Source organism: Microtus oregoni, unplaced genomic scaffold (genome assembly GCF_018167655.1).
Source record: "Microtus oregoni isolate MIOR12 unplaced genomic scaffold, Mior012 000047F_ref0000412, whole genome shotgun sequence".
Taxonomy (NCBI): domain Eukaryota; kingdom Metazoa; phylum Chordata; class Mammalia; order Rodentia; family Cricetidae; genus Microtus; species Microtus oregoni.
In genome coordinates, this window is record NW_024543221.1 from 17,148,129 (window position 1) to 17,164,590 (window position 16,462).

Consider the following 16,462-nt stretch of genomic DNA (forward strand, 5'->3'; position numbering starts at 1 on the left):
CTTCCCAGACTACCTCGTGCTTTCTCCTTGAAAAGCTAGGGTCCTCTTCTGCCTTCCCCCTGAGCTCCTAGAAGCCACCCCTTCCCTTGCCAGCACTCTGTGCTCCGTCCTTTCTGTGAATCTTAGCTGCCCGCATGGCTCCAGCCGCAGGGCTTGGCACTAGAACACACACTCATTCCTACAGTGCTCTCATTGTCTGTTTCTTGTCCTTTTGCCTCCTTTCCGCATATAGGACCAGACCTCTGTACTTCCATGGTGTGAACCTATAGCAGGGGCCCAGCCAGTATTAATTACATTGATTTAAAAGCCAGGGCTGGGACAGATGACAAACTGACCTGTTAGACCCTCTTGGGAGGTTATTTTAGGCTCAGTGGCCCGTCCCTGGCTTACAGCCTTGGGGTTGAAATTGCCCAAGAGCTGGCACTTTGCCTTGGCTCCCTCAACTCTGGCCTCCTCACCTTTCGCTTCCATCCCCAGCTTACTGTCCGGCGTCCAGTTCTCTGGATTGCTCTGGGGTGCCCTTCCAGCCCGCCTACAAGGTACTACTGAACTCCAGTTCCTTATGGTTTGAGTCAAACAGAGTCACCAGCTGCTAGAGCAGGCAGGCTGTTCTGGGACCCCCATACTGCTCAGGATTTCCTGGCCTCTTCTGTCAGAGTTTGAATGGCAATAGGCGGCTTTACAAGTCTGATTCAGGTCAGAAAACTTCCCTAAGCTTCCACGGGAGTTAGGTGGGATCTGGGTTGAGCAGACTCGGGCTCATTCAAGTCCCGCCTTTTCTGCTCACTGAAGTCTGACCTTGGACAAGTGACTGGGCTCCACTGACTTCTGTTTTCTTGTCTACAAAGTGAGAGTGAAGATAATGCCTATTAAGTGGAGTGTGGTGAGGGTCAAAAGAGCTGGAGGGCTTGCTCTTAATAAGGAGCAATCTGTGCACTATTGCTATCTAGCCGTCTTGTCTCCTGAGGCAGGTTTGCAGGTCTCACAGCCCCATATCCAAGCCCAGCACAAGTTCACTTCTTGGGTGACACTTAGGTAGCTTCCAGAGACATTTGCTGAAGCCATTCATATATCACACTGCCTTATGCGTAGTTACAGGAAACAAGAGACAGACTGCTCTCGCTCTCCAGAAGTTCACAGTCCAGCAGAGGACAAGGACGTGCGCCCAAGTCCTGCGATGCACTGGACAGCACGATGCAGCAGTGCGTGTCAGGGAGACAAACAAGTGGAGAATAGATCCCTTCAGTAATCAAAGAAGGCATAGGATGCGCGATCTCTGAGCAGCTTAGGTTGTCAAAGGCTGGGCAGGCACTCATCCGGTGATGCTGGAGGGAGGGGGCAGAATTTGAGGCTGGGGGACACCTTGAAAGGACTACACATGAAAGGGGGAAGGGTGGGAAAGTCTGGTGTAGTCAATGATCAGTCAAGAGCAGTTAGGCAAGAGTAGCTACGGCATAGAGAAAGGGCTTTGGAAATTCCAGGAACTGAGACAGAAATCGTGGGCAGTACCAGATAAAGAACAGGTCATGCAGAGTTACTTATGTGGGTCATGTATCACACACAGGAAACGTGAGGTACTCTTAGCCCAGGAACACCATTTCCTTGGCTTCTGTGCTACATGTTCTCCTGCTTTTCTCCAAGCTTGCAGCTCAAGTTTCCTTTCCATCCACTGTATCACCGTCGGAATCTCTCAGGGCTCGGCCGGGAGCCTCTCTTGATGATTGATTATGTTTATTTTGTGTGTATGGTTATTTTATCTGCTTTTGCGCCTATGTACCATGTGCATACATGCCCACAGAGGCCAGTAGAAGGTTTCAACCCCTACCCCCGGAACCAGAGTCTCAGATGGTTGTGAAGTACCAAGTGGGTGCTGGGAACCAAACCTGGGTTCTCTGCAAGAGCATTAAGTGCTTGTAACTAGTGAAATGTCTCTCAAAATCAGATTGTTACATGGGACAACTGGTTTCAGGAAAAGGAAGTCACCCAGATGGACTAGATTCATCAGGTGTGTCCCTCGGTGGGACCCGGTCTTCCTGAGGAAGAGAACCAAAGGCCAAGAGGATTCCAAGTGACACGGCATCTCACTTCTAGCTCTGGAGATGGAGGGGCAGTATGGACCCAGCTAGCAGCTGGTAAGTAACCCGTTGTCTGTCTGTAGCCACATGAGCACAGCAGAGTCCATTCCAGAGGAGACTCAGCACAGCCCCTGGTGTCATCTCTGTGAGACCTGAGCTGCTGTGGCCAGACTTCGGTCCCACAGGATGGAGAGCCTTAAACACATCAGAGTTTGAAACTGCTGGGTCTGTGGCCATTTGCTGTGTGACAACAGAACAGAATCCAGGCAAAAAGATGGAGGAATGATCAATTCCAAGCCTGATGGAGACTGACCAGGAAAATGATCGGATGGCAAGAGCCTGGCTCACACTTGTCACTGACCAGGAAAATGATCGGATGGCGAGAGCCTGGCTCACACTGGTCACTGACCAGGAAAATGATCAGATGGAGAGAGCCTGGCTCAGACTGGTCAAGTACTTCCTTGTCCCTGACACGCATTCTCTTGCATGTACTTCCTGAAGCTCCACTTTGGGGATGTAGACATAGCTGCAATTCAATGTGAACTTGATTGGTTCACATCCATCCCCCAAGCAGGTTGCCTATTGTTAGACTTAAGTCCACAAAATCTTCTTTTTCTTTCTTTCTTTTTTCTTTTTAAGGCAGTGTCTCCTGTAGCTCAGACTGGTTTTGAACTCTCTACACAGCTGAGGATGACTACAAACTCGTGATTCCCTGGCTTTCACCTCCCAAATGCTGGGGTTATATGTGTATTCTAGAATCCAGAAAAACTACATGCTAACCAGGCATTTAGTCATAACTTATTATGTCCCAAAGCCAGTCACTTTGACTTTTCTCTAAAAACACTGCCCACACTTTTCTTCCTTCTTCCCCAAATGACTACATCCTTTTCTTTCTTATTATGTGATGAATTCTAAGAATCTGACAGGATCTGCTTCATCTCCTCGCCCTGAAATCAGTTGCACTAGGATCCCCTTCTCTCTTGCTGACATGGAGGAAGTCTCTACACCATATAACTCAGTCCTCTTTCTCCATTTTCTTTGTCCATTTTCTTGAGGTTTTGGAGTCCATGAATGAGTTAGGATGTTTTGGGCCAAAGTTAGGAAACCCAATTAAATTGGATTAAACAGTAAGAAAAATATATTAACTATGGATTCTAGGATTGGCTATTTTAATAGTGTGACCATCTCAAGACTTTAGGCCCTTCCCTGTGTTTGTACCATCAGCTTACCACAGCCTAACTCTCAACACTCCAACACAGAGCAATAATTTCAAACATCGCACTCAAGATGATAATGTCCAATAAAAGAAGAGAGATGGTTCTATATCAACAAGGAAGCCCTTCCTTGCTGTGGGACAAAACTCTTGTACACTGCAAAGATTTGTCATTTGTATTGGTTTAATAAAACACTGATTGGGCCAGTAGCCAGGCAGGAAGTACAGATGGGGCAACCAGACTAGGAGAATTCTGGGAAGAAGAAAGGCAGAGATACAGTCACCAGTCAGATGCAAAGGAAATAAGATGAGAATGCCTCACTGAGAAAAGGTACCAATCCACGTGGCTAAACATAGACAAGAATTATGGATTAATTTTAGTTGTAAGAGCTAGTTAGTAATAAGCCTGAGCTAATAAGTCAAAGTTTATCATTAATATAAGCCTCTGTGTATTTCTTTGTAATTTAATGGCTGAGGGACAGGGTGGGACAGAAACTTCTGTCTACACTTCCTACATGGGCTAAAAGTTGGAAGATGAGACTCTCACACTGAGTACCAATAAACCAGACTAAAAATCAAAATGGCTTTTACATCACCTCTCCTATGGCTACACACTTGTTATTTTCTCCCTATTAGAATATTATGTCTTTGCATCAGCACATAGACACTCTAATAAAATCATCTGTGCGGCTGGGACATAGCCGAGGGCATGTGCTTGTGTGCTTATCACAAATGAAGCTCTGAACTTGATCTCTAGCACTGAAAAACAAGGAATAAACATATACACCTCTCAAAATCCAAACCCCTTATTTTTCCCCTGTCAATTATTGGCTATCAACCTCGTAAGTATATTAGGATCACTGGGGTGCTTTGTAAAAGCTATTTTTAAAATTCTAAATTCTGTGCATGTGTCCATGTTTGGGTATGTGCACGTGAGCGAGATGCCTGAAGGGACCAGAAGAAGGTGTGGATCCCTTGAGCTAGAGTTACAAGTGGTTGTGAACTGCCTCTGCCCAGCATAGGTGCGGGGGGGTGGGGGGGCTGAGCTCAGGGCCTCTGCAGGAGCTGTGCGAGCTCTTCTCTGCAGAACGTGTCTGTCTTTTCCTCCTACCTTCCCTTTAGACCCCTCCTCTCACTTTATCGTTTCTGAGGAGTTTCTAAAACCCCTGAAGCTGGACCCTGACCCTTAAATCAGAAACCTCTCTGGGAAGAGAATCTCTGACATCAGCAGCTTTTAAACCTTGGCTGGTGGTTTTAGCATGTGGCCAATGCTGGAAGGCCCTGCCCTTCGCATTGGAAAAAGCCAGGGTTGTCCCATTTTATCCCCCTTCCTTCTATATTCTTGCCCTAGGGTAGTGGTTTTCAGCCCTGTCTTCCTTCATAAGCAGTCATCATCCCAGCTTTCCCCAGAGGAACTGACTGAATATCTGGGTGATTTTAGCGTCGTCCCAGAACTGTGAACCAATGCTAGGCTACTTCTTATTCCTCGCTCAGTGTTTGATATAGAAGTGTCTTCAGCCACAACTGCTCCACTTCTGTGATGTCCAATAAGGTTACCACTAGCTACCTGTGGCTATCAAACACTCGGAATGTGGCCAAATTAATTAGTTTTACTTATTCTGGTTTATATTAGGTAACCCCAAATACACGTGTAGTAACTGCTGGATGGGCAAACACTGTTCTATAAGCTAACAGGTACCTGTTGTGTTTTGGCTTTCTAACAGGCATTGTTGTGGTCTGCACGTGAAATGTCCCATGCAGGCTCATGTGGTTCATCACACCCTCAGATGGAGGAGGAGGACATCCGAGGGTGAAGGTTTTATAGTCTGCACCTGCTTGTCTGCTATCTATTTCCTGACAGCGGAGGCTGTGCGGCTAGCTGCCTCATGCGCCTGCTGCCACACCTTCCTCACCAGGATGGACAGCAGGTTTTCAATTCTAAGCCAGCCAGACCTGCTCAAGTTGTTTCTGTGCGGTATTTTCCTAATAACAGCAGAGAGGAAAGCAATCCAAGTGTCTTTAGCTGAATACACACCAGATGGGATTCTTTTTTCATAATTTATCTTATTTTTTATTATTTTATTTTTAATTAGAATAAAATGGCATCATTTAACCGCACCCCTCCTTCTCCTAGCCCCTTCCACGACTTCCTTGCTCCTCAAATTCATGGCTACTTTCTCTTTAATTATTGTTGCTACATAGATAAATGAACAAATATGTTAATAGAACATGCTGGGTTGGCTTAGGGTTACTTGTGGGTATATGTTTTTGTGGTTGACCACTTGGCAGTAGATAATCAATTATCTAGCACAGTTATCCCTGGGGAAGATTTACTTCTCCCTCTCTTTACAGCCGATATTGCCTGTAGCTGTTCCCTCATCCACACTGGTGCTTCAGTGGGGGTTTTCACTGTCTAGGTCTCAGACAGCCACATTGTTGAGATTTCATGAGTGGAGCTTCCCTGCCCTATCTAGAAGACACAATCTCCTAGCCGACTTCTTGGTCTTTTGGTTCTTACGCTCTTCCCACTCCCCGCCCTGCCTTAGGTATGGGAATTGTGTTGTCGATGTATCAGGTGGGACATGGAACCCCACTGTTCTCCACATTCTGACCAGCTGGGGTGCTCTGTCATGGCCTCTGCTGTCAAGAAGAAGCTTCTCTGATGAAGGGCGAGAGCTCTACTTACCGGTGAGCGTAAGGATGAGTTATTTAGACTGCAGTTAGGAACTATACTGGCTTAGGAAAGTGGCCGTAGTGGGTTCGCTAAGATCCGTGACCCCACTAAGAGTGTGTCATTAGCTAGGTTTCCAGTACCGGGCGTGGTTTTCCTACTGTTAGTGGACTTTAAGTCCAATCGGACAGTTGTTGGTTACTGTCAAGATGTGTGCTTGTAGTGCCCTTAGGTCTTACATTACTGGTCATTGTTGTGGTTCAGAGGCATCAGAGCTGGGTAGAATTGTTGATTGTTCTCCTCCCTTGGCACAGCGTCTTCTGATACTATGAAAGCTCATCCTCAGGGAGGAGACCGTAGCCTCAGGTTCTGTTTGATTTTTCCAAGTCCTGTCACCGAAGGGCATGGTGCCTTCAGCAATAAGGACTTACCTTTGACCTCTGGGAGGCAGCCAAGAGTGATGACAGTAGCCCATATTAGTTTGGGAGCCTTTTAAACGCCCCTGACCAACAGCTTAGCGAGTTCTCAAGCCTGATGTTAGGGTTTTGGTGAGTCTGTGGCTCACACTGTAATTTCTGATTTTTTCCCCTTTGGAATGTGTTCTACTCATGCTCGTGCTGGGAGACAATCTGATTTTACACTCAACTTCTGGAAGCCAGACACGGGAATCATCCCTTAGTCCCTCCTTCCTCGCATTGCCTCCAGCAGGTCCTGTCAAACTTACTTCAGAGGACTTTGGCTCTATACCCTTGCTCCCCGTCCTCTGCTTGCAGTCTAGGTCAGTCAGCCTCCACGGCCACACAGGTGGTCAGAGCTAGAGGCCATTGATCCCCAATACATGCTTACTGAGATCTGGGTATATATTAACACAAAGGCATTCATCCTCACAAAAATCTCTGTGAGATGGGAAAACCAAGAAGCAAAAGGCTTAATCAAGGAGTCTGGACTACAGAGCTAATAAGCCACTGAAGTGGACTTTAGACCAACTGATCCCAGCTCCATACTCTTCATGATTCTGTGCCTTGTGTTTTTGGCAGTTCATGAGGAACCCTGTCAGTGGCCCTTTAACCTGAGTGCTACTAAAATCCCCCAAGAACCTTTTAAAAATATCAGCTCGTCCATACCGTACCAGACAAGTCATGCCTTGTGGTGTAAGGTGGAAGCATCAAAAAATCTGAAAACGTCCCCAGGATGCCTCCTGCCCACTCAAGAACCATTCCTCGATGTCCGTGTGACCTGCCCTGACTGCCTCTCCAACCTTTGCTTGCTCTGTTCCTGTCCCTCTTCCTACCCCAGAAGAACCCAAGCTCCTTCCTGCTACAGGACTTTTGGGCTGGTCCTTTTCCTGCCTGGAACAACTCCTTCTGGTGTTGTCTGATCCGTGAGTATTAATTTGGACCTCCTAACCCCTAAAGGGATTAAGAGTCCTTCCTTCCCAGGTAAGCAAAGATAGAAAACAAGAGTAAACTTGGGTCAGAGAGATAGTTCAGAGGTTAAGACGCCCTTTCAGGGACCTGAGTTCCATTCCCAGTACTGCCATGGAGGCTTACAACCTCCCAGAACTTCAGTTCCAGGGATCCAGTGCCCTCTTCTGGCCTCTTCAGGCACTGGAGACACAAGTCATGCATAGGACACATATGCAAGCAAAAAAAAATCCATGCACACAAGAAATTGTGTGCATGTGTGTAATTTAAAAATGTGTATAAGGAGGGCCCTCCAGCATTCTGTTTTTTTAAAAAAAGATATCAACTTATTACAACTTATTATTATCTGTTTTTAAAATAATGAAAAGATTCAAATGGGATGCTGGTCTCTCTCTCTCCCCCTTCCTCTCCCCTTTTTTTGTACCTAACTAAAATACATATTTAGCTGGTCCAGAGACTCCAACCCCAAGTTTGTCCCCTCTCATTCTCTTCCTTCCTGAGGTGGCACTCTCTCTCTCCTGAGAGCCCTGGCTGTCTTTTGACACCACTTCTGTTTATAGTATTGAAACCTGTTAAGGGTAGCTTTGGTTTACAGTTTACTGTCCATTATTTGTATTCTTGGCGGGGGAGGGTCCTCATTTATTTTTGTTGGATGCCAGGTTCTTTCCATCTAGGTAAAGCCTGGGTCAATGTAAGGATTCAAGAAGTATTGACTAGAAGATCAAGTAATGAATGCAAGTTCTTGCGAAACCGTAGCAGACAGGAGGTTTATCTCTAGGCAGATTGGCCAGTTTGGATCATATGGCTGTCCTTCACTGTCACCTTGACTAGACTTAGGGGGAGCACTCTGGGTGCTCCTGACTAAAAAAGAGGAAGTGCGCTAAGCACCAGCATTCTTCTCTCCTTTCCCAATCTTCCCAGACACATCTGTGCCCTCATTGACTCCATCCTGTGAGCTGTGAGCCAAATCTTCCCTTCTAGAAATTGGTTTTGTCAGGGAATTTTTGTCAATGGTGACAAGAAAAGTAACTACTGGAGATTATTCTGCAAGAGGCTATCCCCTTGAGCTGGGAAGGAGGAAGGAGGTCCCCAGCTGTTAATTTTGCATGGGTTCTGGAGGGTCACAGAAGCTAATGCTTACTTTCAGGTAGTCACCCCCCCCCCACACACACATATACTTGTCTCTGGGGAATGGAGGAAGGACTCTGGCTCCTGCTTTGCTTGGGGGCTGAAGAGACTGTGGTCAGTGTGGAGAAAAGGTTGTAGGAAAATTAGCAGGGCTTCAGGGACAACTAGGACGAGCTTGTGTGTGAACGAGCATCTAGTTTTGTGTGTGAGCATCTAGCTTTGCGTGTGAGCATCTAGCTTTTTGTGTGAGCATCTAGCTTTGTGTGTGAGCATCCAGCTTTGTGTGTGATCATTTAGCTCGTGTGTGAGCATCTAGCTCGTGTGTGAGCATCTAGCTCGTGTGTGAGCATCTAGCTTGTGTGTGAGCACCTAGCTCGTGTGTGAGCATCTAGCTTTGCATGTGAGCATCTAGCTTTGTGTATGAGCATCTAGCTTCTGTGTGAGCATCTAGCGTGTGTGTGAGCATCTAGCTTTGGGATTCTCAGGGTCACTGTTTCTGGGACAGTAGAAGACAGGCTCTTGGACAGTGGAGGAAATTAGTCACCTCAGTTACAAAATTAAACTCTTGGGTAACGACATGTGCAATGCCTGTGTCCTGTGGCGTAGCAGTCTTTCTCTGAACAGTGACTGTGCCTGGCTGGCTTACTACCATGTCTCTGGGTGCCTGGCACTGAGTGGGTGCTGACTGAGTGAACGGTTCTGGATGTTTTCATGTTTCTGGGTTAAAAGTCAGAAGGGTCTGCTGACAGGCAGTTCAGGTCTTGGAGATCGCGGACTCATTGAGTAGAGCAGCTGTGTGTGCTTGGACGAACTGGGAGGATGTCACTCCCGGCACCTAGAATGTCATTAGGCTAGCACCCTGCCAAAGACCCACGCAGAGAGCCTTGAAACACAGTGGACTGGACATGCAGAGGGGCTGTGGAGGACAGAGGCATTCTCTTAAGACACCCGTTCATCTCTGGGGTGCTATGCCCAGCACAATGGGCTTCAGTAAAACATCCCGGACCCCATTTTCTTGGGTATTGGACTTGGCTTGGCACTCACTGGCCAGGGACAGAGAGGGCCTCGTGCTTCTGGAGTACATATTACAGTTGGCACCCTAGAGATGGGCAGCAGCTGACAAACCTGCTTACCATGGTTCCTGATTCTTTGAGGGGCAGACATAGAATCCCCTAATCATTAATATAAGTGCGTGCCTCCTGAGCACCTATGTCCATTGGTCCATTGTACCCTCCTCATCTACAGGTCTACCTGTGCCCTCTTCCCTTCAGACCTGTGCCCCCTCACCCTGCAGGTCCACCTGTGCCCCCTCACCCTGCAGGTCCACTTGTTCCCCCTCATGCTGCAGGTCCACCTGTGCCCCCTTACCCTGCAGGTCCACCTGTGCCCCTCACCCTGCAAATCCACCTGTGCCCCTCACCCTGCAAATCCACCTGTGCCCCCTCACCCTGCAGGTCCACCTGTGCTCCCTCACCCTGCAGGTTCACCTGTGCCCCCTCACCCTGCAAATCCACCTGTGCCCCCTCACCCTGCAGGTCCACCTGTGCCCCCTCACCCTGCAGGTCCACCTGTGCCCCCTCACCCTGCAGGTCCACCTGTGCCCCCTCACCCTGCAGGTCCACCTGTGCCCCTCACCCTGAAGGTCCACCTGTGCCCCTCACCCTGAAGGTCCACCTGTGCCCCTCACCCTGCAGGTCCACCTGTGCCCCCTCACCCTGCAGGTCCACATCTTTCCTCACTGCCAGGGTCCCCAATGCTGGTCTCCAGCGATTCAACCCTAGAACCCCACCCTGGCCCCAGAAATATTTCAGTTTTTCATGTTCCAGCAGCACCACTCCAAGTTCTGATATTCCTCTCTTGTGCCCTAGTGATGTCTGCTAGACTATGAAGCTGACATTTGACTCAAGGTCGCAACACCTGGAACTCCACCGGCAAAGGATCAGCCCAGCCAGAACTTTCTCAGATTCCAATTCATTTACAAAATAATAGAAAAAAAATTGAGGTTCTAGTATAATCACACCATTTAACCTCCCCTTTCCTTTCTCCAAACCATCCCATGTATCTCACCCCAACTCCCTTAAAATTCATAACCTTTTTCTTTAATTGTTATGTTTATGTATTTAGTAACACACATATACATATGTTACTAAATACATAAACACAATCTGCTAAGTTCACATACTAGTATGCATATTTTCAGGGCTGATCACTTGGAACTGTATAACCAATTGGTGTTTTCTTCCCTGGAGAAGCCCATTTCTCCTGCTCTGAGCATTCCTTGGTTGCCTTAATCTTTTTTTTTTTGGTTTTTCGAGACAGGGTTTCTCTGTGGTTTTGGAGCCTGTCCTGGAACTAGCTCTTGTAGACCAGGCTGGTCTCGAACTCACAGAGATCCGCCTGCCTCTGCCTCCCGAGTGCTGGGATTAAAGGCATGCGCCACCACCGCCCGGCTGGCGCCTTAATCTTTCTCTAGGGTTGGGGCCCCAAGAGTTTTCTGTGTCCACATTTGCATGCGTATGAGTGTCATCCTCATTCAGGTCATAGTTAGGCAGTCCTGTTGGTGAGACTTCAGGGTGTAGCATCTGACACGTATAGGAGACATAATCTTGCACCAAACTCCCTATTTCTTTGACACCTACCCTCTTTCTGTCCGTTCTTCCATAAAGATCCCTGAGTCTTACGGAGGGAAATGGTTTCTTTTTTAACAGGAACAGGCAAAGGTGACATTGACTGCTAGCTGGTCTTCCAGAGGTCCCGAGTTCAATTCCCAGCAACTACATGGTGACTCACAACCATCTAAAATGAGATCTGGTGCCCTCCTCTGGAAAGTACGCATACATTACGCATACATGCAGACAGAACACTGTATACATAATAAATAATTTTTTTAAATCTTTTTTTTTTCTTTTGGATTTTTCGAGACAGGGTTTCTCCGTAGCTTTTTTTTTTTTTGGTTCCTGTCCTGGAACTAGCTCTTGTAGACCAGGCTGGCCTCGAACTCACAGAGATCCGCCTGTCTCTGCCTCCAGAGTGCTGGCATTAAAGGCGTGTGCCACCACCGCCCGGCATTTTTTAAAATCTTTTTTTTTAAAATTTATTTATTTATTAAAGATTTCTGCCTCCTCCCTGCCACCGCCTCCCATTTCCCTCCCCCTCCCCCGATCAAGTCCCCCTCCCTCATCAGCTCAAAGAGCAATCAGGAATTTTGATTGGGACATGGTGGGTGTGTAAATTTGTGCTTTATATTCCCTTTAAGTAGCATTTTATTATTTTTGTTCTTAAGAATCTGTAGTAATTTTGTTTGTCTGAACACCTGCTAGTTGAAACATTAAAGCTGGCTACTTGGGGACACATTGATCTTGAGAGGTGTACCTATCAGTCTTGAGGCCGACTTACAAAAATTAAAGGCTGAACAATGGTAAGTATATGAATTTGAGATGTTTACAAAAAAACTCACAAACAGAGCAGAACTGGCTTCTGACTGAACTGTGTAGGAAACTCTGCTGTCAGAGGTGCGAAGAACTGTTAGAAAATATCAGAAAAGCCACCACAGATCCAGAAGTCAGAGCTGAGTCTTGGGTTAGGACTTTGTCAGGCTCACAGGAAATAGAGATGGCTGTGAAGGCTGAATCTGGCCTAAATGTGGTTGCAGATGGCAGGGTTAGGAAGCTGCATGGCATAGGCACTGAAAGGTGACTCCCAGGTGACCCTGTATGGCTGGCTGGGGCCTTTGTGGACTTGAACCTGGAGATGATGGAGTATATTCAGGACAAAGTCTACACCAAATCCAACTCACTAATGGTGTGCTAGCCAAAACCAACACGATGACAAGGGGAAGAGGCAAAGGTCTGTGCTTGCATGTGCATCTGGGCTCACGTGTTTTAGGAACAGGGCAGGCTCAAGATGGTGCAACCTGCCTTGCTAGCATTTGACTTGAAACAGACAGAGTTGTTAATGTGTCCGTCAGTACACCGTTGGTTCAGCAACTCCAGTGGGAAAAGCCTCCTGTAGCTGGCTGCATCACTGGGGTGGTCTCCAGGACAAAGCCAGGCCAGCACACTCTCTTCTGCTGCTAAACACAAGGGAACCGCTCCACTCAGCAAGCCACCCTTCGTCCAGGAGCCTGAGCCCCTTCCTGTGGGGGAATTTTATTCCATGGGCTATTTCTTTTCTTTTCCCTTCCCTTCCCTTCCCTTCCCTTCCCTTCCCTTCCCTTCCCTTCCCTTCTTTCTCCTTCCTTCCTTCCTTCCTTCCTTCCTTCCTTCCTCCTCCCTTCCATCCTTTCTTCTTTGGGCATGATCTTACTCTGTAACCCACTAGCCTCCAAATCACCATGTAGCCCAGACTAGCCTCAAACTCACGGCAACCCCCACCCCTGCCCGCTCAGCCTTCTCAATGTTGGAGTTACAGGCATTCGTCACCATCCCCGACTTCCCACGGTCTGTCTCCATCTAGGCTATTCTTGGACGCAGGCTTAGTGTCCTCCTGTGGTCAGTGCCTATCTTCAAGGAGAGATTGCTGAGCCAACATCTGAGGTGAAATTTCAGCTGTCCGAGGAGAGAGTTCTGATGTGTAACGGAGTCACCAGCTTCTCTCAGACTGAGGGGCTTTCTGGGCTATGGAACATTTAGAGTGTCACTCACGCTAGGAGCAGCAGAACCGTGAAAATTCTCCCCCCACCGGGGTTTTCCTTTGGAGAGCGCTCATGGGTGATTCTCCCTGACTATAATTCACTGGGGTCTCACTGTCCATGTTGCAGGGTTTCCTGGTGGGCAAATGTGATACAGGTCCAACAAACTGAGCCCACTCCCCACAGCCATTTCTCTTCCCAGTTTCTCTGAGATATTACCATCCACAAATTAGCCTTTGTGACATTTCTTTCAGGTGGTGCCATCCGTGGGCAGGAGAAGGCCAGCTGAGGGAGCCACGAAGAGCAAGCCAGGAGGCAGCACTCATCCCCTAGGCCTCTGCTTCAGGTCCTGCCTCCAGGTTCCTCCCCTAAGCTCCTGTCCTGACTTCCCTCCAAAGACAGACTGTGATCTGAAAGTGTAAGATGAAGTAAGTCCTTTCCTCCCCAAGTTGCTTTTGGCCATTGATGTGGGATTCCCCTCTGTATGCTGTGAATACCATTGGTTAATAAAGAAGCTACTTTGGGCCTACAAGGACAGAACTTAGGCAGAGTCAGAGAGAAGCCATATATCCCTGCTGGAGCCAGATGGAACTTTAGCCGGTAAGCCACAGCCACGTGGCATCACACAGATGGCCAGAAATGGGTTAAAGTGTAAGAGCTAGCCGATAAGTTAGAGCTAATAGGCCAAGCAGTGTTTTAAGTAATATAGTTTCTGTGTGTTTATTTTGGGGCCGAGCCTCCAGGAACAGACAAGCTGCCTTCTCCAACAGGTCATGGTGTTTACCGCAGCAATAGAAACCAAATTAGGACACCACCTGTCATGGTTGGTGCAGCCACAAGGCTGTGAAAGTCGCCAGGTGACCACGTGGGGCAAGGGGTCCCTGCTGCTAGTGGGAGGGACCATCTTGTCTGTCCCTTTATGTGAACTGCAAATAAACATTTGTCAGGTTAAGATGCTGCGACCTTGTGGGTAACTCACTGCTTTAGCATGTTATGGTCTCGCTCCTCGACTTTGGGCAAACTGGAGGAGGACGGCAGTGCCTCCAGCAGGGTCCAGCCTCACGGAATGTGGCAATGACCACAAGAGGCACTGGGCTTATAACAAAGAGCCTGGTACACAGCTTGAACCTAGGACCTTCATTACCATCGAGGTACACTCTCAGCTGTGTTCTCTTTTGTTACCCCAGGAAGATATATAGCTGTTTCTTCTGGAAATCCTTAATTGAAGGAACAGACAAAATCTATAATGTCAGAAAGCATACATGTGCACCCCATGGTGGAATAGGCTTCTCCCTCCAGCCTGGAGGATACCACCATAATGTTTGGGCATTGGGCCCTCTGCCATGTGTAAGCAACCTGCTTTGGCAGATGGGACACCTTCCACAAGGTGACCAGGTCAGAACGGCCTGGAAGTTGGAATTGGGTGAAGAGCTCTACTACATGTGAGGATGTTGGGTTCTGTAAATAAAAAGTCATTCAGGAAGCTCAGAATTTCAGAGAAGCAGTAAACACTGTAGTATAAATATGTCACATATGGTGTTTGGGGCTTATTTATATGACCAACACTTTATTTAGCTGAGAGCCAGGCCTCTGGGTTCCCACGCTGGTTGGCAGTGGGAGTTAGAGGAGCTGTGGTCCCTCATTGGTGACACCGCCCACACAAAAGACAGATGTGACACTATTGTCATTGCATAAATACACACAGGCAACTGAACAACACCAGCTGATAGGGCAACGGTTTTCTGAGCAAATGACAGGACAATTAGAATCAGCTGGAAGACCTGCAGGAGAACAGCAGCTTTGAGAGAAGGCACCGATTTTACTCCCGTTTCTTTCTTTCCCCAAACCTAGCAAAGGGCTGGCTCCCATTAGAGTCTTTGACACTGCAGCAGGTTCTGTGAGTCTCGGTTTAGGCACCCTCCCTCCCTGTACTCTCTCTCATTGGCTCTCATGTTTACCCAGGACGTGTGTCAAGGACTCCACGAATGTAATGAGTCTTTCTCAGTCTCTGAAACAAAACTTAAGGTGGGAAGTCCGGATCTTACAAAATCTACCACCTTCTGGGAACAAACTGTGAGCCTAGGGGGCTCAGTGGGAGTGGTCAGGTGGAAGGCGGGAGGGGTGCAGTAGAGGGGACTTGTGACTCTGAACACCAATAACTCTTGTTCCCCAGGTCTGTTTTCTCCAGTGTTGATTACGCCACTGAGATATGAGAACCTAGGGAAAGAAAGAGATGGATGTCTTAGCATTGATTTCTCTATTTTCACTCTGAGTTCTTTTGCTTGAGTTGAGTTGCTTTTGTGTATGTTTGTCTCTGCCCCACTGCTGTGGGACAATGGTCTTGTACCCTGTCACTTGTATTGTTTTAATAAAATGCTGATTGGTCAGTACCCAGGCAGGAAGTAGAAGTAGAGTAATGAGAATAGGAGAATTCTGGAAAGAGGAAAGGCTCAGTCTGCAGTTGACACCCAGACGCAGAGAAACAAGATGAGAATGCCTCACTGATAAAGGTACCAAGCCATGTGGCTAACATAGACAATAATTATGGGTTACTGTAAGGTATAAGAATTAGTTAATAAGAAGCCTGAGCTACTAGGCCAACAAGTTTATAATTAATGTAGACCTCTGTGTGTTTCTTTGGGACTGAATAGCTGTGGGACCAAGCAGGACAGAAACTTCTGTCAACACCCCACCGGTTAACCGGACCTCAGAAGCAGTCACTAAAGTTATTAAAACAAATAAACCTAAAGAATAAAACCAGGCAGAGTCTCACAGCCCTGGGAATATGGAGGCCCCAGGAAAAGAGAGGTCCCCTCTGCTGCCTCAGACATACTGATGGAAGGGAGTTCAGTCTCAGACCTTATTACATCAGCTTCTGTTCAGTCTTTCTCTTTTGATTCTGTCTGTATGATCCCTTCAAAACCATAAATCCAAACATCTGTCACATTCACACTTGCTCCTCTGTCTTCCCTGTCTGTAAATATTCCCACCCCTGACTGTGCTCTTTGCCTAGTCCTGTCCTGGAACGCCAAAAGCTAAGGCCCACCCTTCAGCCCTATTCCCAGGGTGCAGGAGAATTGTCTGTATTCTGTCAATCATGTCTTAAATAAACACTGATTGGCCAGGCAGAAAGTATAGGCAGGAAAACCAGACAGGAAGTAGAAATGATGCAATGAGAACAGGAGAATTCTGGGAAGGAGGAAGTTGATTCCTCCCACTCCTGCCCAGACTCCAAAGAAGCAAGATGTGAACTGCCCTGCTGAGAAAGGTACCAAACTATGTGGCTAGCATAGATAAGAACAATGGGTTAATATAAGCTAC

The 16,462-nt window shown here is 47.5% G+C and overlaps 1 protein-coding gene across 1 annotated transcript in view; it reads left to right on the forward strand.

Annotated features, from left to right (window-relative positions):
* Nucleotides 1–13,556, forward strand: part of CUNH1orf74 (chromosome unknown C1orf74 homolog) — a 127,009-nt gene extending 113,453 nt beyond the window's left edge. The window contains exon 2 of the mRNA XM_041635306.1: nucleotides 13,396–13,556. The gene's annotated coding sequence lies outside the window, so the exon portion shown is untranslated. The remainder of the gene's footprint in view (nucleotides 1–13,395) is intronic.
* The last annotated feature ends 2,906 nt before the right edge of the window (nucleotides 13,557–16,462 follow it).